This window comes from Pituophis catenifer, unplaced genomic scaffold (assembly GCF_029215685.1).
Source record: "Pituophis catenifer annectens isolate HBS135680 unplaced genomic scaffold, rPitCat1.0.hap2 SCAF_1, whole genome shotgun sequence".
Classification (NCBI taxonomy): domain Eukaryota; kingdom Metazoa; phylum Chordata; class Lepidosauria; order Squamata; family Colubridae; genus Pituophis; species Pituophis catenifer.
Genome location: NW_027256881.1, coordinates 35,996,325 through 36,019,591, shown reverse-complemented (window position 1 = coordinate 36,019,591; position 23,267 = coordinate 35,996,325).

Sequence of the window (23,267 nt, the reverse complement as noted above, 5' to 3'; positions counted from 1 at the left end):
CATCCAGGAAGTGATAGCTGATTTAGGAGTAGGAGAAAACGAGATGCTAGCCACAGAAGCTCTGGCAACTTTCCCCACACTTGCTCTGCTTTTCTGCACCACTTTTCTAGAGCAACTCTTATTGGGCCCGAGACTTCAGTTGTAAAAATCCAGATGACCATTGGATACAACAGCAAAGATATACAATTTTTTAAAAAAAATTCTGCTGCCATTTACTAGTATCTACATTTTGCACATCGGAAATGGGAGATTTGCTTCATAATATCAGTTCTTGAGGGATCAGGAATTTTGAGGGTAAGTAGCAAGGAATGGCTGGTAAGGGAGAATACAATGAAGGCTGCTGTCTTTATAGATCTTAAGCTGGATATTTCTTTTTTCTTCACTATATATCATTGTGTGAGAGATAAATCAGCTAGTTTCATTGTGGTAAATAGTTGTTGGATTTACCAAGCCAGTTGCATAACCCAGTCTGTTGCTCCAGAGAAAGGATACCTCTTACTAATTAATTATTACTTGCTTGCCTTATGAAGGTGAGGAACACATAGCAGGATCTACTATCAGTGATTATATAATTAGGAAAGATCTTGATAAGCAAGGATGTGGTAATATTTAAAATAAGCCATCTGTTTATTGTAACTGACCACAAGAGAAGATTCTGTTATTATAACTTTACAATAAAGGTAGTATTTGTGTTCTTAATTTTGGTTTCCTGGATTACCTTGATGGCTGATAATCACTGATTTACTTTTGACAAAAAAGAGAGGTGGCTTACACCTAACACATTTTAAAATGCTCATAACCTGGGTGTTTTCGTTTCATTCCATTCTTCCTCAAGATCTCTAATACCATACTGTGCAATAGCTACTGGCAAAGTGCTATTCTGCCTTTAATTAAAAGCTTCCTTCTTCAGGCGTTCAATTAAAATGTAGTCTAGTTTCTCTTCCACACTATATGACAATAATAATAAATTGCCCCTTAATCAGGCAGCTACTATTTCTCACCAGTATCAGGAAGACTTTAATTGGGTTTTATCTCATTGTTGTTTTTCTTTTCAAAGCAGCAAATAGTGCTGTTCTTCAAGAAAAAAAATCTAATTAGAGTCAGTAATTAATGCTTCTTCATGTAGGAAACAAGAATTGTCCAATTAAGGGGCACTTCATCAGGAATGCCATTCTGTATTGAATGGGCAGGCAAAAACTACAAGACAAGAGTTAAGGGTATAGACATTATTTGCTGACCAGGATATCCTTTTGAGGGAACATATACCCCAAAGGATTGGAATTATCAGCAAATATAGCATTCTGTTTAGTGCAGCAACAAAAGAATGTGTACCTTCTGATGTGAGTGGATTGTAGAAAAGCAGCATCTTAGCAATTTTAAAGTGTCTAAAAGCAGACTCAACCTTGAGAAATAGAGTGAAATAGAACATTAGGGCTTTTCATTAGCAATGAAGAAGTGGGGATAACAGATTAATGGAACAGGGAATCTTAATACCCTTTTCAGAAGATTTTGGTGGGCAATTGTTATGTACTGTACTATTGTGATGTACTGTACAGTTATGTACTGTACAAGGTCAATTCTACTTGAAAAACAAAAAAATAACATAAATGCAGATACTAATGTATTATTTTTAAGGAGGAAATTATTAACTGCATAATTTGAGATAGCGATCATATTAAGTATATTTAACATTTATAACATGTAAATCAAATACACATGTTTAGAATATTTCCTGGCAAGGCATTCAATGGCTAAGCACAGCCATTAACTCACAAAAAGTTTGCACTCCGGTCCTAGCTGAGAAAGAGCTGCTTTTCCATACAATGAATTTTCCAATCTTCTGCCAACTTTTTACCATCCTATCGTGGCCTTCATCTCTAAATTGGTTGTTGTAGAGAATGGCTGGAGAACAATGAACACATGTGGATGCACAAGAAGTTCTGGACCTTCCCATCTCCATCTTTTGGTCCTGCCTCTTTCCTGCACAGGTGCAAGGTGTAATTTCTAGTTATGAGTTGCTGCCACTAATGATGTTCTGGAGGAGGCAAATGCATTGACCAAGTTGCTCTCTTTACACTAGATTATAAGAGAGATGAGATTATCAGAGCCTGATAGCAGCAGCCTATCTCCTCTTGGGAGGAAAAGAAAAGCATCAGTCATGTGATTTAAAAATCAATTTTATGAAAAATAAGAAAAAGGAAAAAGTAGAAAATGCAGTTAACTATAATTGGGCCAAGTAAGGCTTTAGGATTGGTAAGGAAACAGGTGTCTGTGGGAGGACAATATAAAAAAGACCAAAGTGTATTATTTGATACAATCAACACACAAAACATGAATAAAATGACAAGCTTTGATCACATGACTGTAGCTATGATCTTCTTTTTGATAACTGCCTCCACTTGGATGTTTCTGTACATGTCAAGACATGTTCTCCATTGTTTCAGAATGTTGTACATGAAAGAACAGTTTCAAGTTACAGGAAAACAGATTCCAAATGAATGTTGGGAAATTATCAGTGTTTCTCAAACTTGGCTATATGTGTGGACTTCAACTCCCAAAATTTTCCAGTCACCATAACTGGCTGAGGAATTCTGGGAGTTGAAGTCCACAGATATTCAAACTGCCAAGGTTGAGAAACATTGTGATAGTGGAACCATTTACTGTATAAGTGTTGGGCTTCCCTCTTTTGGGTCTGTCCAAGTATTGGTTATGCAGCCATTAATCATGGCTTTTTAAATTTTCATTCCTGTATTCAGAAAGAGCAATAAAGATGATTAGGGGACTGGAGGCTAAAACATATGAAGAATGGTTGCAGTAGCTGGGTATGTCCAGTTTATTGAAAAGAAGGATTAGGGGTGACATGAGAGCAGTGTTCCAATATCTAAGGGGTGACCACAAAGAAAATGGGAGTTAACCTATTCTCCAAAGCACCTAAAGGCAGGACAAGAAGCAATGGATGGTCCCTTTCAACCCGGTCATTCAGTTATTTTGTCTAAATGTTCTTTTTTTCAGTTTTGATTGCATGAAGCACCTTATTGGAAGCATAATTATTATGTGACCTCCCAATTCTATGGGTGTGATCATGATCGGATTTTTTTCTTTCTTTCTTTGAGATAAGGCTTTTAGTTGAGGTGAATTGGCCTTGTTCCAGCACTTCATGAAGTGTAGCAGATTGCCTCTGCCACATGAAGTTGAACATCATGATGGAATCTATCACTACTGGTATATGAAGCACAGCATCAAGATAAAGATTCATACAATCTTATTAAGCACATCATTAACAGAATAAACTTTATTAAGGGTAAATTGCTTAACGCACTGTAAGCCGTCCTGAGTCTCCGGAGAAGGGCGGCATATAAATCAAATTAAAAAAAAAAATGTCCATAGTTTCTGCAAAGAGAATCCTGCCTCACAATATCTTTACATTTCTTTGAGTGAATCAATTCACAAAACCTACATCCTACTAGTATATTTTTCAAAATCCTAGCATTGACATCTCCACCCACTTTTTCTTCAATAAGCTAGTCTTGTGATATCCTCCTCTCAATGGTCATTAAAACAAATTATTTTGCACTTATAGTTAAGAATAGTATATCCCATATTTCTAGGGATCCCAAAGGAGTTGGCTCATAAATAGGATTCTCTGTGGTAAGCTTTTTTGTAGATAAAAGCAGTAAATTGTTCTAAATGTATTTTTTGTGTAGAACTATTGAATGGATGAAGTTTTCACCTCAGGGGGTTAATATCATTTTGGCCTGCTACTGTTGCAATCTTTTTCCCCTCCTATTGCCATTCTGAGCTTTTCCTCAGTCACAAGATCCCGGCAAAAGTGGTGACAAAGGGATAGAGCAGGCTTGGAGGAGTGTGGAAAAAAGATGGTCAGTATATGTGTAGGAGAGACAAAAAGCAAGATTGATACAATGGATGAAGAATGTAGCATCCTTCATGACTTCATCTCTGTTGATATTTATTTTGGGGAAGGTGTCTTGGTAGTGAGTGAACACAACAACAATTACTTACTTTGCCCTGCTTTAAACAACATACCTGTTGAATAAAAATGTCTATGGAGATTCTCAGTCATCCAGGTCATGGTTGTCCCAAAGGTGCTTTTTCAAGAGGCAACTGGACTTTCTGGTTTTTCTTTGAAGACGTCAACTGAGAAGCGCAGAGCTGAAGAAGCTTCTCAGGTGAGAAGTGAAACATCTTCAAAGAAAAACCAGAAAGTCCAGTTGCTTCTTGAAAAAGCACCTTTGGGCCCGTGTTAAATAAAGAGTAATATTTTGACAGGTCAAACTGGGTCCAGTTGATTACATTAAATTAAAATCTTGCATAGGTCTGTTTTGAGGGAAGGGGAGGGAAAGACCATTGAAATCAGGAAGGGTAATATCAAAGCAGATTTCATTCTTGTGCCTTCCCCTTTTTGGAGAAATTAACTAGTGGCTGTCAATGTTGCTTCTTCCAGATTATAGTGAAGGAGAAAGAAGTTGCCTCATTGTATAGCCTTAATTGGCATGACTATTACAATTACTGTAATTTGGTTCATGGGATCAGTGAGTTATTGGGAGTTGCTTTGGTTGAAGAATTATAATGGAAATCAATGAGTTTATACTGAGTGAAAAATGACTTTGAGAACAAAACTGAGGTCATGATTATGGTATTATGCTAAGTCTGTCTTCTTAAGATATCCTCACTACATATCCAATATGCTTGTTAACAATTTTTCTTTGGTTTCATAGTAATGCAATAGTATAGATAGAACAAGGGTATCAAACTGGCAAGCTGCAGGCCGGATGTGTCACATGCAGCCCATGCCCACCCCAGCTCCGCAAATGGGAAAAACGTCTCAAAATGGCACGTGAGGGCAACATGATGCAGTGAGTTTGACACCCGTGGTATAGAATAATCATATCTATAATGCATTTTCCTTGATTAGCATCTCCATGTATACCCCTAACCCATATACAGTATAAATATGTATGTATAAACATCCAGACTTAATACTACTAATTTATGACACTGTAGCCTGACTAATAAATGCTAGGAAATGGTTTCCTGAGGAAGATTTAAGTTGGGAGGACAGCTCTCATAAAGAGGAACAAGAATTCATTACATTTTGCAGATGGAACAGATAAAAAAATCCATATCTTCGAACAGTAGTGCAAGTAAACCCTGAAACCTTCCCAGGGCAATGCACTTCTGTTCTGAGGCTTTATTCAAATGGTCTGTATGAGTTATAAATCAATTATTTCCTGTATTACAACAGAGGACAAAAGAGAACCAAAAGGAGTTTTTAAGGCTCACCACCCTAGTCCATTTTAATTTGGGTTTAGAATTTTGCCATGTTCATTCATTTATTTATTTATTTATATATTCATTAGTCATATTTCTACCCACCCACACTCCGAGGACCCTGGGCGGCTTACACCAAAGACAGTATACTAAATAGCATATTGCCCCCAACAATCTGGGTTCTCATTTTACCCACCTCGGAAGGATGGAAGGCTGAATCAACCTTGAGCCGGTGAGATTTGATCCGCTGATCTGCTGAACTAGCAGTCAGCTGAAGTAGCTGCAGTACTGCACTCTAATCACTGCACCACCTCAGCTCTTCATGGAGTTATAGTTATTTAAAGATGAGATTTGGATGAATGGTCGTTATTTTTATATGTGACTTCGTTCAAAAATTATCTTTATGTACACTAACTTCCCCCAATTTGGCTTGTCCAAATCTATTGGGACTATATAGCTATAGCTATTGAGAATCCTACAACATTTGTAAAGTAATACATTGGGATTGTCTGGCATACATAATTTATTTGAGGAACTATTTCACCCAAATACATCTGCCCATCCCATCAGAACCAGCCTGGTAGGCATACTCCAAGTCCTACCTGTCAGGGACCAACACTGGGTGGACTGAATAGAAGGGCATTTTCTGCTGTGGTGGCCTTCCTTAGGGAACATTCTCTCTCCTGAAGTGAGGTCATCTCTATCCCTCCTTATTTTCTGGAAATCCCTCAAGATCTGGCTTTATCATCAGGCCTGAGTTTCTTGCAGATCTGATCTCCTGTGTGCTTTTAACACTTTCTTTCTTTCTTTTTTTAAAAATGTTTTTTATTTTTTAAATATGGTACATCAATATCAATGCATGAACAGTGGGGCATCTGGGTATCATTTCTTTAAATACAAGTAGTAGTGATAATAATATTATTTGTTATTTAAGTCATACTTATATAATTGTAATGTTATTATACATATTTATGTTAAAATATAGGCCTTCATTATTTAATTGTTCAACATTTTAGTCCTCCATTCTAATAACAATAGCAAGAACATTAAAACATACATAGTGTCACCATCTTTCCACATCTAATTCTTATATCTAGCTATTACTTTTAATATATTATTTAAATTTACCATAATATTATTCCCCCTATTTCTTATGTCTGCCTCTATTCTAGCTCCTAATAATGCCAATCGTGTGTTACTAAACATTTCCTCTATCCATCATCTCTTGCCCATTTTAATATTTCAATTCTTATTTGTTTTTTAACTTGCCTCCCAAATTCCTCCCTTGGGTCTTCTTCTCTATCTGACATCTTTCCTGTTTAACTTAAGGATTTCTTCCATCTCTACTATCTTTCACTGCCAAGCCTCCAGAGGATCTGCCCAACTTTCCATTTTCTTTTCAAAAATATCTTTCTGTTTGTCCAAAATCATTTTTTGGTCTTTTAGTATGTACTTTCCCTGAATTGCTTCATTAATCTTTATTACTTTCTCCTTCTTATCTTCTTGTCTTGTTTGTTGATTTGTCCATTCTATCTTTTCCCTGGTCTCTCTATTATCTCCTCTATTTCCTGGGCTTTTTGATCATTATTCATTATCCCTTGTGAAGCACTTTCTAGCTTCCCATTTATATTATTCATTAAATCCATTATCTCCCTGTGATTTCTTGTCATAGAATCATAAATACTTTGGAATGTTACCACCAATTCTTTTTGCAACCCGCTTCTTTCCTTCTGCTGAAACACCTTGCCTTTTTTTTATAAGTCCAAATATCGCTCAGTAGTCTGTTAATGGTCTATCATTGCCCCAAAGTCTCAATTATCTTTGCCCTCAGACAGTTGATCTGGAAACCATTTACTCAATCCTGTTGTTGTTCCTCTGGGAATACAGTAATGTAGTTCTTTATATCCCACAAAGAGTCAATTTAGCTCTTTTTAGGCAAACCAGGAAAATTTCCAAATGTCTTCTTAAGTCCCCTCTATAAATTCAATCTTAACTCCTGATATTTGAAAGTCATTTAGATGTCTTCTGTATTTTCACCATTTGAGCTCCAGTAGTCACAGAGTAGTTAAATATAAAATAATAGATAGCACAGCAGTCTTCCAGGTGTTGTTTATACTTTCTCTTCTGTCTTAACAGTATTTTCCCAGGGTATAATGTATTCCATTCACCATTCACCAGTAGATGGCACTTTTTGTTTAACTTCAACATTGCATAAATCCTTACAAGTTCCATTGTGTTTATTCAAACAAATAATCAAAATTCTAACAAGTAGTTCCAGCATTTTAAAATGCCTTATTGCCAATAAAAGTTAGTAATCCAATCTTTCTATATTTTTAAAGGTTTTGCGCTCTCTACTTAATATCCTTTTCTTTCGGGTCTATAATTTTTCTCTCTGTAATTGTTCGCTGCTTAAACAAACTCTTCAAAGACTCCCTTTTCCAGAGTTTATTTTCTTTAGGGTTAATTTTAGATAATAAAAAAGTCACCCGACCCAGTTCCAGTCACTATTCACACACTGCTCCAGCACAGTCTTTGTTTTTTTGGCTGCCCCAGCTTCAAGGCTGCCTCTCCTCTTTGTCGTCAGATGAGAGGGAATTAGCCCTGGATCAAGCAGGAGAGCCGTTGCTCTCTGTGACCTGCAGAGCACCCCTCCAATCTTCATCACCCCTACAGGGTGGCTTTAGCCCCTTATTGGGCCCTCCAATGAAGGGATTTGGCACGAGTTCATGGAGCCCCACTTTTCACGTCCGATAGCACTGCAACGGAAGCCTTTTAACACTTTCTAAAAACTTTTTAATACCATATGACTGTTTTTGACATGTTTTATATTTTTTGCTATAAACTACCTAGAGTGACTTCTTGCGAGATGGGCAACCATATTAAACAAACAAACAGACAAACAGATAAGTATTCTACTTTCATTTTGCTTTTATGGCATCTGTCAGTGTTGGAGCATTTAGGCTGAGCTAAATTCCTATAGCAGAATAGAAAGAGGGAGGCAAAAATTCTTAAAAGAAACTGAAATAATAGAGATTTCAACTCTCTTTTTCTCCCTCCATTTTCCCCCTCATCCTCTATCCTATCCACAGCAGCTGGAGTAGCTTCACCAGTTGTACTAATAATGTAATACTAACAGTGGAATATGGTGGCTTTCATCATTTTTCCTTCCCAAAGTGCTAAGACACTTATCTAACTTCAATATATATGGGTTATTTAATAATAAACATTGAAAAAACATTTGAAATCCCCCCCCCGATACATTAGACTCAGACTCAACCCCTCCAAGACCGAGTGGCTGTGGCTCCCGGCGCCCCGATATAGTCAGCAGGTGCCATCGCTGACTATTGGGGGTGAATCTTTGCCCCCCACGGAGAGGGCTCGCAATCTGGGTGTCCTCCTGGATGCACGGCTGTCTTTAGAAGAGCATATGACGGCCGTGGCCAGGGGGGCCTTTTATCAGGTTCGCCTGATTCGCCAGTTGCAGCCCTTTCTGGATCGGGACGCCCTGCGCACGGTCACTCATGCCCTTGTTACTTCCCGGTTGGACTATTGTAATGCTCTCTACATGGGGCTCCCCTTGAAGAGCACTCGGAAGCTCCAGCTGGTCCAGAATGCGGCCGCGCGGGTGGTTATGGGCGCAACCCGTTATGCCCATGTGACACCCCTCCTGCGCGAGCTGCACTGGCTCCCGGTGGTCTTCCGGGTGCGATTCAAGGTGTTGGTTACCACCTTTAAAGCGCTCCATGGCATAGGACCCGGGTACCTCCGAGACCGTCTTCTGCCACCAATAGCCTCCCACCGACCAGTTCGTTCCCACAGAGAGGGTCTCCTCAGGGTGCCGTCAGCCAAGTTATGTCGGCTGGCGACGCCCAGGGGGAGGGCCTTCTCTGTGGGAGCCCCAGCCCTGTGGAATGAACTGCCCCCGGAAATTCGTAAGATATCTGACCTCCGGGTGTTTCGCTGCGCATTGAAGACCCTGTTGTTCCGCCAGGCCGGACTATCAATACAATAGTTTTAAATTGGGGTATTTAAATTTATTGGGGTTTTAAATTTGAGCCATTTATTTAATTATTTTAAATTTTATATCATTGTTTTGTTTGTGTTTTTAAATAGGCTGTACACCGCCCTGAGTCCTTCGGGAGAAGGGCGGTATAGAAATAAAATTATTATTATTATTATTATTATTAGAATATTGTTGTGAACTGGGCCTGGCTGTTGCAATCCACCTCTACAAGTATCAAGTGTTTGTTCTATTGTACAGCTGCAGAAAACCTTTGGATTGCTGGAGAGCAGTTCAGAAGGGATGGCTGATGTCATATCACTTCCATTGGAACTTTGACACAAATGAATCTATTTACATATCTCATCTATAGTATCTCCATGTATGAAACCTGAAAGAACTGTCACTTGAACAGATGGCTCTTTATATGATCCAGAACCTGAATTTTTTTAAAAAATGTATTTTTTAAAATTTGTAGGAAATGATGGGTTAAAAACCTGTACTGTATTAGATTGGACCTAAAAGTTAATATTTGATTGTTTTTGAATTTTATTTTCAATTTTCCTATTCAATGTGAGGTTGGCTTGTTCTTCAATAAAGAGCTTATCACTTGGATCTAGAAAAAAAGGATTTGGGGATAGTAGTGTATTCAGTATTGTAATAGCTTATGCAAATTAATGGTATATTGTATTTATAATATTGAGGATGATTTTGGTTGCCATATTTCTAAAATATGATTACAAAACTGAAAAAAGGGAAGGAAAGCAAAAAAGATTTTCAAAGTCCTAGATTTACTGTATATACATAGCCTTTTTGTCTTGTCATTTGTAAGTGTCTTATCACTTACATGTATCATGAGGTGTTATGAAAATATAACAAGCTTATGGCTAATTTAAGAAATTTTCTTAATATACTGGTAGAAAAAAAAGGTATAGAGCTATGAAAATTTAGATAATGTCTATTTTTTGAAGGCTTCATAAGCCCTTTACAATTTCAGGAACTGTAATCCTGAACATTATCAAGGTACTGAATTAGGCACCCAAGGGTAATTTGGTTTTTTGCTAATTTCGATATAAAATTATGAAACATTTACAAAAAGGTAAATTGCATTCTAATGTGATTATCTTGCTAGCATACATGAAGGGCAAACCTGAAATTAGAGTTTCTTGTGGCTTCAGGTCATTGTACTTAAGACCTGCTATGCAAGAAAAAGCACCAAGTGCATCAATTCAGCTGGGTAAGCTTGCAGCCTCAGTCAGACCTGACATCCATGAAGTGTTGGACTTTTCTGTGCTTTTTCCTGGGGTATTTCCAGACCGAAAAAGAACTCAAATACCTTACCAGGCATCTCTGCAGAATATGGTTAAGAGTCAGGATAAACACTGCAACAGTGTGATTGAAAGCCCACTTATTTTTTTATGCATATCACACCTAAAAATCGGTTGAGCTTTGATGATACTATTGCAGCCTTCATCTTGATTTTTTGACCATCTCACAGGGACAATCCTTATCCTGCCTATTACATAGAGTTGAGTTAGGGAGAGTGGTCTAAACTGAACATTAGGGCTAAACACCAACACACGTCTATATATCTAAGTATGTAATTATTTAAAAATATGCCAACCTTAGATGTTGTAGCAAAATCTAGAGAAACGCTCATATATAGCATTCCTGCATGTAATCACATTTTATAGAATTAATTTCCCTTACTCATATGACTTTTAGTTTAAAAGCAATTTAAAAGAAAAATCCTAGCTGAAATGCGGGTGTCATGTTGTCCTCTAGTTTTGCTTTTGCGTATTTCTTTAAAATAAATCACAATTGGAACATCCAGCAACAAGGACATGCTTTCTATCCAGAATATTGTCTCCAAGTCAATTTACCTTGTGTGATATTCTTTGTGTATTTAAACACAGGTGCTTAACATGGCTAGTGTTTGATTGGAAAAGAAGCAAGACAGGAGACTGATTTAGAATTTCTTCCTAATTCAGATTTTATGCAGCTCTGAAGTGCTATTTACATATTTTAGCACTTTTGGTTCCCAAAATGATTGTCAGGAAGGTGCTGTTTAATAGAAAGTCAGAAGAGAGCTCAGTGGCTCTTCAGGGTGGGTAAATGACATTGTGTTCTTGTGGTGCAAGCTCTGTACCAGTTGTAGCGTGCAATGATGTTCCATATGCATATATAAGGGGTGTAGCTTATGTCACAATGCTCATTTAGTCATTTGGATGAACCTGCTGAATTCTGTGAATGCCTGTGATCGGCTCTACTCTGAATTGAGAATCTATCCATATTAGGGCCCACAGCTGATCAAATTAAAATAAATCATCATTATCATTGCTGTTGTTGTTGTTGTTTTATTGTTGTAATCCATTCAGGTGAATTAGAAATACATGAAATAATAAAACAATAGAGGTAGTCCACAACTTCCAACAGTTCATTTAGTGACCATTCAAAGTTACAACAGCGCTGAAAAAAATGACTTATGATCATTTTTCACACTTAACGACCATTGCAGCATCCCCATGGTCCCATGATCAAAATTCAGACTCTTGGCAACAGATTCATATCTATGATTATTGCAGTGTCCTAGGATGATGTGATCATCTTCTGTACCCTTCTGACAAGCAAAGTCATTGGGAAAGCCAGATTCACTAACAACCTTGTTACTAACTTAACAACTGCAGTGATTCAGTTACCAACTGGCAAGAAAGGTCATAAAATGGGGCAAAACTGACTTAACAACTGTCTCACTTAACAACAGAACAGAACAGGCTTAATTGTGGTGATGCGTTGAAGACTACCTGTAAGCAGTCATGTGCAATTCAGTCTTGAAATTTTAGAGAGCTGCTGCTGGTTACAATAGGACAAATACTAAGTTAGAGAAATGAATGCTCTGATGGCATTTGGGTAACATAATTTCAGTTTATATTCTCGATAGATCACATTGTAATATTGTTAGCTTATTTTTTTTTAAGGTATCTATTGAAGTATAACTCATAATGTTTTTCTGATAGTAATGTTAATCAACAATGGTGAGAAAGTAAATTAATGACTTAGTCTAATTAAATAAAAACAGGTAGTGTGCTCAAAGCAGTTAATGAACCATGAGTAATATAATTATTTTCTGAAAACTGAAGCAGAATAAACTAATTACCTACTTGAGACTAAATAATCACAGTCTTCTCTTCAATGTGGCAAGAAAGGTCAAAACTCAACAAATTCTTCTGTCAGCGTTCCAAGTAATGCACCCATTGAAATCAGAACTCCGAGGCAGATAGATTCCTCAAAGAACATGTTTATTAGATACATCAAATTGGCACAGCCAGTGAAAATCAACTCTGAAAGTTCCCACAGTTTTCACCTAATTAAAACAATAAAACTTCCCCCCTCCCCAGTGTCATCAGTCACATTGTCCAATGAATATAGTTGGCTGGCTCCTCTCCTCCTTCACCAGCCATCTGTTACAATGACCTTGTTTCCCACAGGAAAACTTTATATTTTGACTGTAAGATGGCTATCTACTTCCCCACTCTCCTACTTCCTCAGGCTTCGTGGTAACTGTGAGGCAGCACAAAATGGCTTCAGCCAGGTTCACTTCAGAGTTGATGTTCTCACTTAACAACATAATTTTTGGGGGGACATGAGTGTCAGACTCAGCCAGAAAAACTGCTTCCGCAATACTTGCCACCAGCAGCCAACCACAGAAAGACATTTTAACTGCCTCTTCCACACTGAATCCCACCATTTACTTCTTGTCTGTAAGTGGCTTTCTAGACCTTACAGTATGTAGCATTCACAATTGTCCACTTTCTAGCTTGGTGCTTTTAAAAAGGTAAAGGTTCCCCTCGCACATATGTGCTAGTCGTTCTGAAATCTAGGGGGCAGTGCTCATCTCCGTTTCAAAGCCAAAGAGCCAGCACTGTCTGAAGAGGTCTCCATGGTCATGTGGCCAGCATGACTAAATGCCAAAGGCACCTGGAATGCTGTTACCTTCCCACCAAAGGTGGTCCCTATTTTTCTACTTGCATTTTTTATGTGCTTTTGAACTGCTAGGTTGGCAGAAGCTGGGACAAGTGATGGGAGCTCACCGCATTACGTGGCTCTAGGGATTTGAACTGCTGAACTGCTGACCTTTTGATCGACAAGCTCAGCATCTTAGCCACTGAGCCACCTCGTCCCTTCATTGTGCTTTTAACTACTACTATAAAGCTGCTTTCAGTTTTAGTAAATAATATATTAAAACTAATAGGCTTTAGAGGACATCTGTTTGTTTCTTCTAAAAAACTTTCCAATAAACAAGAAGCTGGTGTAAGAACTGAATTTGGAGAATCAGAAAATAGGGAGGGTAGTGAGATAAAGATCCACATTGTCCCCACATGTGTTTAACTTACATTGCAAATATAGAAACAATAGGATTGGAAGAAATGAAAGCTGGAATTAAAACTGAAAATCAAATACTAGCAATCTAAAATATGCAGACAGTACCACTTTTTTTAACCCAAACCAAAGAAGACTTAGAAGTAGTCATTATAAAAGAACAAATAGATGTGAAAATCTGGGCTAATGTTAAATATTAAGAAGATAAGATCAAGATAATGTCAACTTACATGCTTTGTGAACTTATAGTTTATGGCAAAGAAATGAAGCTGGTATATAGCTTGTTTCCTTGGAGTCAAAAATAGATAAAGAGGGATGATGTGATGGAGAAGTAAAGAAAAGATTAATCCTAGAGAAGAAGGCAATGACAAACTTAGAAAAGATCATGAAAGAGAACATTTCACTGATAACAGTAATCTGAATATAATGAAAACAATTTTTTTTGCAAGGTTCATGAATGAATACAATTTTTGGACACTGAGTCAAAGATACATTCACATTATGATTTTGGATGTGGTTATGAAAAGTGTCATGGACCATGGGAGAAATTGAGGACTCTATCCTGGACCACATAAAGACTGACTGCTCAATTTACGATATGATCAACAAGCAGAAACTCATATCTTGGACAAGTGATGTGGACTGATAAATGACTAAAAATATATAAAATATAGAAAAATAGAAAATACTGGGTAAGAATGAGGAAAACAGGACATATTGGAGACCATGGATGATGGATGGATGAGTTCCAAGATATTACTCGAATGACCTTGGAAGAGCATCAAGAGAGGTCAAGATAAGCATTTGTCCATATTGTCAATAGGATTTGAACCTAACTATGAGAGTCCCAGAAAGTCCATCTAATAAATGTACAGGAACTTGTTCATGGTAAATCCCAATATTTAAATATCATCTCACTCATGAACCCTAACTCTCTTAGGCCAGAATGATACATCTCATTACCCAATCCCCTGGATAATCCCAATAAAATTACCTCACATTTTATCTTTTTCTGTGGTTAACATGAATAAGACAGAGGAGAAGCAAAAAAAAAAAAAAAAGGGAAAGGAAGAAGAGGGATTTCTGTTTTCAATACCCTAATAACAGAGGCAGTAATACAATTTTATTTTTAATATCTCAAATAGAAAGTCAAATAAATGAATATGGAAAGTCCAAAGTAGCATTATCCTCAAGCAGAATCCATTTCCCAGTGGCAGAAATGTAGCCTTTTAAAATCAGCCCAATATCAAATTAGTTGTTCTTAGCCAATATTAAGGGTGGTGGGAAAAATAATATAATATTAATGTCTACATTTCTTCTGGCTATGAATCCAAATGTGGCTTAAAGAAAAGTCAATGTAAAAAAAACCCCTCAATACTCATATCTGCTGTAGTTCAAAAGTTTCTTGTCTTCAGTTCTTAGAACTCTAATATTTTTTGGCAAACCATGAACATTTATTGGACTCCTCTAACTAATAAAAACTCTGCAAAACTTCTTGACAGCAAGTTCAATTGTTTTGCTGATTCTCTAAAGTAGATTTCTTTTTCAGTTATATTTTAGAAGAAAATAAGTGGTAACCTGCTGAGGCTCAGCACATGCCATTCTAGAGCCCATATCAAGTGGAAGAAGGAGTGTGTGCATTGTACATACATGTGCGAAAATTATGGCCTGGAGCTGAGTTAAAAAAAAAAAAGATGAAGTCTAGGAGTTGCAATTTCATTTGTTTTCAATATTCTAGTTGGTTTTACTTCCTGCCTAATGGTCAAGAAGTCGGCAGTGTTGGAAGAAAAATTCAGGTCCAGTTCCAAGCTGGGAGAAAGGCACTGGTGACAACATGGAGGCTGGAGGCTGATTGGAAAGAGGGTCCATTTATTGATGAAGCACAACCACCAAGCACATGTATTTCTGGATAGCTGACCACATGGAGTTGAGAGTGAAGGGTTTTTATACCTTCTCTTGGGCTTTGAACTTGAGCTTCCTGTTCCTGTGCAAGAACATGTATTCTATTGACTATTGTCAGACTCCCATGGGACCCTGTAGGGGTCATGTTTGTCTGAGCTAAGGTTGGTTGAAGTTTGGACTGTGATGCAATGTCCTTAGGAGATTGTGCAATGTGGTGAGCTCTGCTGCTAGATGGTAGAGGGTTAATCCTATTATGTCCTGAGGGATCATGTCTTAATACCATCATCCTGGAGCTGGAGGTCTTTCTCTTCAATATATGTTGGTGTTAATTCATGAGATATTTTTGACCAGAATGCTCAAAATAGATCATAATCTACCTTCCAATCCTTGTCTACTACAAGCTGTCTTCACTTTGATTCACCTTCTGGGGAATTTTGGCTATGTTCCAACACAAGAGCAGTTAGGATTAAGAGAAATTCAAACTTCACACATTTTGATAAAAAATTAATATTTTCACTCTATCTGGAACACCTGTCAAACCTAAATATATTTACCCCCTGGTATTTGTAATTTTAAAATTTGTATGGTTCAGATCTTTGAAAGAAACTGTATATAAAATGTATATAAGTAGAGGTGGCGCCACTTCTGTGCATACACAGAGCATATCTGATGACGTCCGGGCGGGTGGGCGGAGCCTTCTGCCACTGCTGCTACTGGTTTGCCTGAACCGGGGCGAACCGGTAGCAACCCACCACAGCTCTTGACCCCTTCTCTTCCTGTTTTATTCCACATACTTCTTAAGTAACCCATTTTTTTAGCATATCCACTTATATGTTTTTCTAATACACCCAGTTCTTATTTTCATATCACAGATGCAGAAACACACTCTTATATACGGCCATTTTTGCTTCCTTTGAGGAACATTAATTCCTTGGAAGAGACCACACATACTGCCCACCTTTTTAATAGCTTTTGTGTGTCTTAAAATTTCTCGCTTTCTATGAAGGCACACAAATTGAAGCTCTAATTATTTGCCATTTATCTATTCACTCTATTCCCTCATCTAATACAACTATTGTGGGCTTTGATACATTAATTTTCACACCCATCTCCTTGTTGCATTGTATAGTTTACATTATGTTCTCTGGAAATAATGTTGGTCTTAATCAGAAGGTGACCTTGCTTCAGTGGTGGGTTCTGCCCGGTTCCGCCGAGCCGGTAGCGGTGATGATATGATGTCACTGAACCGGTTTTGCCCCCCTGCCCCCCTACCCCCTGCATTATTCTTACGTTTTATTTGGCTTCGCCCCCAATCTATTGCTGCCTCCTGAGTCCCAGCTGATGGCTAGAGGGAAAAAAACTGTTTAAACTCTTGCCGTGGGGCTTCAAAAGGCCGCCCTATAGCTGATCAGTGTTAAAAGAAAACAAATGAGTGGACCAGTGCCTGCAAAAATAAATGGGTAGACCAGTGCCTGCAAAAATAAATGGGTAGATCGGTACAGCTCTGCAAGCAGTTAAAAGCCTGGTACACCAGTACCTCTGCTAAATCCTAAATAATTGTCACATGACCATCAAGCCACGTGCACAAAATAAGCCACGCCCACAGAACAGTAGTAAAAAATTTTAGAACCCACCCCTGCATTGCTTATATAGAAAACTACATACATTCATGTCCTCAAACAGTGTGTCTCTAACATCTCCCAAATCATTCTTTATAGATTCACTCATATGCATATTAAACAACCAAAGAGACATCACACATCCTTGATTTAATTCTCTGCCCTGCATAGGTAATCCTCATTTAATGACCACAACTGAGCCCAGAATTTTGACTGTACAGTATTTTTTTGTGAATGTTAAGTGGGTCACCACTTGACCTGACTAGATTTTACAACATTTTTATAACAGTCATAAAGCGAGCCACCATGGTCATTAAGTGAATCATGTGGTTGTTAAGTGAATCCAATTTATTGTAGGCATTTTTGCTGAAAACCACAAAAAACTTCAAATTGTGATCACATGACTATGGAATGCAGCAACTGATCTTAAATGACAGTCAGTTGCCAAGCACCTGTGATGCGATCTTGTGACTGCAAGGGTGTTTGCGTGTGAGGCAGTGGCGAGGACAGGTCATAAGTAACTATTTGGGGGACTATTGTAAATTTGAATGGTCATTAAGCGACCATTAAGGTTGTTAAATGAGGACTACCTGTATTGAACTATTTACTATTCATAGAAAATGGCCCATAATCCAAGTCTATTATCTGGATGGCTCTCAATCTAGGACAATAAAATAAAATACAAATAAATAAAACTTGAGGTACAAAGGTCAAGTCCCAACATATCACTTCATTGGTTAACTTTCTTCAAAATTATATAATAAATATCCACTGACAAGTGTATTTTATCAACGCTCTAATCCAATGAATCTACAACAACCTTTCTTTCTCTCATTTGCAAATGACCTGCTGAAGAGTAAACATCTGCTCTACACACCCTGCAATGAATTTCCAAAACTTACCCATTTAATCTCCTGAACCCTTTTAGTCCAAATTCTGCCAAGCACCTTTATAGTCACACTTAACAAACCATCCCATGGCAGTGTTTGCATTAACCTGTGTTACCTTTTCCTTTGTATAAAAGAACAATAACAATTATCTTCCATTTATCAAGTTAGATGTCATCTTCACATATATGTTAATCACGTTACACAGTAACTACATAACCATATTTATATTTTAATATTATTCAGCTATACTATTTACATCTTCAACTTTTCTATTTTCAATATCCAGACAGAATTATCATTCTTTCTTGGATGCTAATTTTTCTAACATCCAATTCTATTTTATTTCCAAGAGAGAACACTTTCATTTCCATATGAACTATTTATATGTCTTTCAGGATTATCTCACTTCAGTTATTGTACATCCAAAACCATATCAACATTTTTTATTGTTGGAGTCTCCTTGCTTAGCCCTTTTCGCCCGCTCCAATTTTTAAAAAACAATTCTTCAAAATTGGTCTGAATTTTTAAACTTTACATGTGATGTCTTGCTTTTTAACTATGGCAGCAATCCCAAATCAGCAGGTATTGACAGATATAAGTAAAGCCATGTTAAAGTGCATTTTTAGTATGGTAGAAGCTAATTAGAGATTTCCAGAGAAAGCTTTCTAACCTTGTTAGAAGGTTCTACTCAAATGCAGTAAAGAAACATAGACTCCATGAAGGGAGAAATAACCTGACTTTGTATGATTATCAGAAAAAAAGAGCAAATTTGGGCCAGTTTGTATCAAGGGCAAGATTGAACATATCTGAAAACTGTTTGTCTATAATAAAGTTTGGAATATGATAATGTAAATCTGCAGGAAGATGATAATTATAAATGTTATCTATATACATATATGGCAAGAACAAACATTCTTGAGGAGGAAGAAAACCACTGAGCAAGAAATAACATTAAAGGAAGATATGGCTAAAGGATCTGACCTTCTTATATTACTTGGAGGAGCCTGAATAGGTTGAGAGTTTTAGGGCCTGAATGTAAAACCAATTATGCTCAAGTAGAAATTCTTACAGGATAACAACATGCTATATGAATGTGGAGGGACACAGAGCCTGGCCCATCTACTGGTATGTTGACTACTACCAGAATCATGAACCAATAATGACTTATTTTAGCCAATGACAAAGCTAAGAAAGTGGCTTTATTCTGGCAGTTTAAAGTTTGATCTAGACATGGAAGAAAAAGAAGATATACATGATATTGGTAATCGATAAAAATGCTTGCTTGGTTGTGAAGTTTGTCTTCATCTGTGAGAGAACATCCTGTGATCATAGTACAATAAAGCAACTTCAAGACACTCTTCTGCTATTGGATTGAGATTAACTGGGATTAACCAAAATTTCCCCTATATCATATTCTCTGCAACTTTTTATCGGTCTACCGTACATGTTACCAAATAACCTTCATCTTCATTTTTTGTAGCAATCATTTTCTTATGTGCATTTTCCTCTCAAGCACAGTTTCCTTTATTTCATTATTCCACCAAGTATCTCTTTTCATATTGGCCATTAGTATAATTTCAAGTAACTTCTATGGCATTCAATGATATAATTTTGGAACTTTTGTTTTCAAGTCCACTTTCCATTAACACTATTGGGAATTTAATCCATTTTCTAATAATTTTTCAAACAGGATTTACTGTATACTCCCCCTTCTTCCATTCATTCTGTCTTCATTCCAGTTTCCTCACTGTTTTTATTTTTGTCCTATATCTACTTTTTTCCTAGATCCATTCTTGACAGTATGAAAAGATGATGCAATTTTAAATTTAAGATCCCATGACATTTATCCTGTGAGTTCACAATTACTAGCAATAAACAAAACTTAATAAACTTTTATAAAATTTCCACATCTGGTATTTAATAAATGTAAAATGCCTTCAAACCAACAATTTAAATTGTATTACATATAATTAGCAATACAGTGAATGCTAATTTTAGCATATAAGGAAAATTGAGCCCTAAAAAAGATTACACTGAACAGTGAGGCATAAGCACTCCTGTCACTGCCATGTGCTAGTTAATACTGATTGTAGAAACTTTGAAAATCTTACATTTTTGGTCTTGTTTTCTTGAGTTTTATTGCCAATGACTGTAGTAGTAGACTCAAACTGTGTAAACAGACAAAGTGTGAGGCAGAATAACAGGATACCTAGGGCTAGGAAGTGAAGAATGGAAGAATAACACAGCAAACACTTGGGAGGTTTTTACTGATAACATTAAGGGCTGAACATACTTCAGAAACAGAAAGTTTATACTATATAAGTTTTATAACCAACCAAGAGGCTAGGAACTGTTCAAGATGATCAAGAATGCACTAATAGGGAGTAAGTCAACCTATACTCTGTATTTCCTAAGATGCAGGTAGCAAAGGTCTTAAACAAACTGGGGTCTTTCTTAATTATAACTAGATCATTCAACAGCCTTTCTTACAAGGAGATTCTTTTCAATTTTGAAAGCAGCTGCAGAACATGGTAATGTCAAAAGTTTTATTTCTATTTCAGCTATGGAATTTGAAACCACTCTTGTCCATTCTCTATTTTTTTCTATCTCACCAACCTCTGAATCTGGACTTCAAATCTTTCAAAGAGAAACTTTTGCTTGATGACTTTTCAGCTCCCCCCTTTAAAAATGGCTTAAAGGGTTTTTTTCTCTTGTAGGCAAGTGTGTGTGTGTCTGTGTGTGTCTGTGTGTATGTAAGCAATTTATTTTAGGTAAAGGGCTTTTTGTTACTGCTGGACCGATGACATCCTTGTTGTCCAGCGGAGCTGGTGGCGGACTTGGACGATGAGGAGGTTGGGGAGGAACTTGGGCCAGTGCTGGAGTCTGGGGAAGGCTCTGATGGATGCTTGGCATTGGATGCAGAGATAGAGTCAGGGTTGTCCGACATTTCTCAGCCACCAGAGAGGCAGCTGCCTTTGGAGGAAGAACAGCTGGGGCCTGTTCCAGATGCACATATGCACAGAGCAGTTAGAAGTGATGAGCAACGGAGTACAAGGAGTCGACTCAGGAAGCAAAGCACACATGGACGCTGAATGGCTCCTCCCTGGCTGGGGAATAAATAGAAGGAAAGGAGAGTGGTTGTCGTAGGAGACAACAGTTTATATTTCTGAAGATTTTGCTCATTGTATTTAGTGCCACAAAGACTGCTTGCCAGAACTTAATTTGCAACCTTTTGTCTGGGAGCTCATGGCCTTGCAATTATCACAAGAAACTGATAATGTCTGTACTTCAATTAACTCCTTGAAGGACTATTGTGGGTGAATGCAATTAATTCACAAGAGGTAAATAAAGAAGGGATTTTTGTGTCAAGGAGTCTGTTTCTTGTTTCTGCTATGGCTGGGTCAGAACAATCCTGAGGTATCTTTCTTCTTATTCTCAGCACCTTGAAGTCAGTAGGTAGCAAAGGGATCTCATAGGGACATTGTCATAATGTCATATTTTGAGAAACAACTGAGAATGAGAAACATTACACTGGTAAATCTCCCAAAGGTGCTTTTCCAAGAGGCAACTGGACTTCCTGCTTTTTCCTTTGAAGATGTTTCACTTCTTATCCAATAAGCTTCTTCATCTCTGAGCTTCTCAGTTGAGAAGCAAAATGTCTTCAAAGAAAAACAAAAAAATCCCGTTGCCTCTTGAAAAACACCATTGGGACAGCCATGACCTGAATGACTGAGAATCTCCATAGACACTCGTAAACATCAACTGGCAACAGCATATATAATATGTAGCAGATGTTTTATATATTTCTGTTTTACTTTCTGTCAGGCTGGAGCATACATTATTGGACCTCTCTCTATATATATTTAAATACATGGTTGGTATTAAGATCTATGCTGTACATTGCCATAGTTTGTTGGTAGTTTGGTGACCTGACTGAACTAAAAAGTACTGGCAGGTATTAAATATTAATTGATCTGTGATGATCCATTCTCACAGTCCTCAAGTGCTAAACAAACCAGCTTCAAGATATTCAGGACTTCATGTGCACAAACTGAAATTTTTTGCCTTTCATAAGATATTACCTGGGCAACAGTTTAATGGAAAATCAATTAGCATGCATTTAGGAAATCCTGTGGATACTGAACAGGAAAGTGGGGTAAGGGTAGGGAAGCCATAGCAGAAAAGTGATAAAAACATTTTAGTTAGCTTAGAATTGACGATGTAGGACATAAGAAAGCATATTCAAGTAATTTGAGATGGAGCGGGATGCGGGTGGAAGGAAGAATACATTATGACTTGCTTTTACGTCACATAATGGGGCAAAATTCAATTTAGAGCAATTGAAATAGGCATGCAAATGGCTAGACATTAGTGATTAGTAAGCGTGATTATTTGGAATGAAATAAGTGAATATTACAAAGTGTTATTTTCTTGGAATTGAAGATAAAAGTGGAGCAGACCTGTAATTATCACTGTCTTACTTGAGGAAATGAGCAGAAAAGTGCTAGATCATTTTGACCTACAAGAAGAAAAGTTATTTAAGCACTTTTTAAAGAGACTCAGTGAGGGGCCTTATCCCTTCTCCTTTTAACTTTTCCTGGTCCCGTAGCAGATGAGGCTCATGACCCCACATTCTGTGATCAAAAACAAGGTTTACTATATTTCCCACTGCAGGAGAGACATCTCATCTTTATGCTAATCATTCTCCACTGGAAACTATGATAATGATTGAAAACAGAGTTATGAAATTTGTTTAGCATAGCAAACAGGCATAAGCAGAAAAAAGAGGTTGGTGACTGGTGAGCAGAAAGAGAAGATATGGCAGAGTTGAAAAAGATTGTGGGTTCATTTCAGGGGTGGGTTCTACTTACCTTTACTACCGGTTTGCAATGAGGCCGCACATGCGCGCTCACTTCGCTCGCATGCACTCTGCGCAAGCAAGAGTTTTGATGATGTCAGGGTCTGTGGGTGGAGCCTCCTGCTGGTTTTACTACCAGTTCTATAGAACCGGTGTGAACCAGGGGCAACCCACCACTGGTTCATTTAGTCAGTGATGGGCAACCTATAGCTCAAACTCAGTGGTGAGTTTTAAATTTTTTACTACTGATTCTGTGGATGTGGCTTAGTGGGCATGGCATGGCTTGGTGGGTGTGGCAGGGGAAGGATACTGTAAAATCCCCATTTCCT